Source organism: Phyllostomus hastatus, unplaced genomic scaffold, assembly GCF_019186645.2.
Source record: "Phyllostomus hastatus isolate PE091 unplaced genomic scaffold, TTU_PhHast_1.1 phas_scaffold_317, whole genome shotgun sequence".
NCBI classification, from domain to species: domain Eukaryota; kingdom Metazoa; phylum Chordata; class Mammalia; order Chiroptera; family Phyllostomidae; genus Phyllostomus; species Phyllostomus hastatus.
Window position 1 is genome coordinate 13,460,625 of NW_025334023.1, and position 2,371 is coordinate 13,462,995.

General features: G+C 44.2%; 1 pseudogene; it reads left to right on the forward strand.

Moving 5' to 3' along the window:
* Nucleotides 1-285: 285 nt before the first annotated feature.
* Nucleotides 286-1,344, forward strand: LOC123805357 (annotated as a pseudogene).
* Nucleotides 1,345-2,371: the final 1,027 nt, after the last annotated feature.

Below are 2,371 nucleotides of genomic sequence, written 5' to 3' on the forward strand. Positions count from 1 at the left end.
GACACTTTGTGGCATCAGGGAAGATGAAAGTTAGCAAGGTTATGCTTGGTCTTGGTGAGTAGGATCACTTCTGGGATAAACATTTAAATGACATAAAAATATATGTAGAAAATAACGAAAGTTCAGGATGAGTAACAACAGATTTCAAGATTCCTATCAAGCTATAGTAATCAAGATACTGTTCTGACCAGAGCTTGTGGCATCAGTGGGCCCTCCATGTCTGTGGAGAGAGGCTGAGGTGGCCAAGCTCTGGGCCCAAAGCACCAGGGCACCAAGACCCTGAGGATGTTGCTCCCAGCCACTGTCTGGGCTGTAAGCATGAGGAAGCTTCAGCCCACCTGGGCCACCCTCACCCTCACACCTTCAGCAGTAAACAAGATAAAACAACTTCTTGGCCCTGGCTGGGTAGCTCAGTTGGTTAGAGCACCTCCCTGATGTGCCAGGGCTGTGGGTTCGACCCTGGGTCAGGGCACATAAAAGAATCAACCAATGAATGCATAAATAACTGGAACAACAAATTTATGTCTCTCTCTCTCTTTCAAATCAATAAAATAAAATCAAACAAAACCTTGAAGATAAGCCTGGCCCTGACCCATGTGGCTCAGTTGGTTGGGTGTCATCCTGCAAGGTGGAGGATCAGAGGGAAGCTCCTGGTAGAGGGGTGCATGCCTGGGTTGCGGGTTCAGTCCCTGGTCGGGTAGGGGAATGTGGGGGAGGCAGCCAATCAGTGTTTCTCCCACAACAATGTTTCTTTCCCTCTCTTCCTCCCTTCCTATCTCTCTCAAAAAATGTTTAATTTTAAAGTTAAATAAAAATTTAATTTTTAATTAAATTTTTTTATTAAAAAAATATATATAAGCCTAAACATGTAGACGTGAAAGTTGGCATCTGAGCCAGAGGTTGCAGTGGCCTTTTTTTTTTGAAGATTTTATTTATTTATTGTAGAGAGATGGGGAAGGGAGGGAGAAAGAGATGGAGTGAAACATCAGTGGGTGGTTGTCTCTAGCACACCCCATATTAGGGATATGGCCTGCAACCCACGCATGTGCCCTGACTGGGAATCAAACCAGCGATGCTTTGGTTCACAAGCCTGTGCTCAATCCACTGAGCTACACCAGCCAGGGTCGCAACGGCCTTTCTTATACTCTAGAATATATGAAGACAAGTGGGGATTCTGATGAAGCTGTTTGAGATGGGGTCTGAGTGTTCATGGAAAAGAAAGCACAGCTGACACTTTTTAGGAACAGAAATGGACTATGTTGAAGACAACTTATCCACTGAGTCTGTGCTCAATAACCCAACATCAAAGGAGCTTGTGGCTGTGGAGAAAGCTTTGCTAATTGACTCCTCAGGCTGCTCTGACTGGGAGCTGCAGGAAAGCGTGTGGAAGCCCTGGACGCGCTGAAGAAACCATGTGCCTGTCATGTGCTTGAGGTTCCTGATGCATGGCTGCCTTGTGAGGGAAATGAAGTAATATCTTTCGAAAATGACGCCAGTGTGCTTAAAAAAAAAAAATAGTAGACACTGTTCTATTGGTGGAAGAATAGACATACAGATCTACGAAATATAATAGAGAGCCCAGAAGTAGAACCACACATGTATGGTGGGTTGATTTCTAACAAAGGTATCACAACATTCAATAGGGAAAGGAAAGCTTTTCCTACAAATGGTATTGTAATCACTAGATACACACATGAAAAAACTTAAACTTTAATCATTATCTCACACCATACATAAAGATCAGAATGTCCTACAGAGAGACACAGGGAGACCACCAGGAAGACAGGCGTTATGCTGCCACTGTCAAGGAACAGCAGAGAGTCAGCAAACCACCCAGCACCGGGAGGGAGTCCGGGAGCAGATCCTCCCTCACAGCCTGTAGAAGGAACCAACTCTGCCAACACCTTCATTTCAGACCGCTACCCTCCAGAATATGAGACAATAAATTTGGGGGGCGAGGGGCCAGGTTTAGGCAAAAAAAAAAAAAATTGATGTGGACACTGGCCTGCAGTGTCCATAGCATTATGGGTGAGATATGAGACAAATTCACACGGAGTCCAGGTCCTGTGGAGGAAAAGAAACGGCGTGGGCACTCTCTCTAGAGGAGAGCATCTGACTCTTGCCTTGACAAGCTTTTATTGGGTTCAATTTGTACAGGAATACAGGGTGTATACAGAAACCTCATCATTGTATACATTAATCATTGTCAGGCAGAAATGATTAAACAATAGATAACATTCAAAGAACTCGGAGGGCTTATTCTGAGTCAGGGTCAGATAGTTAAAAGATCATAAAACTTTGGGGAACAAATTCACTTCCTGCTTGGTCCCTTATTATTTAAATTGAAGGTATTAGCAAAGTAGGCTTCACA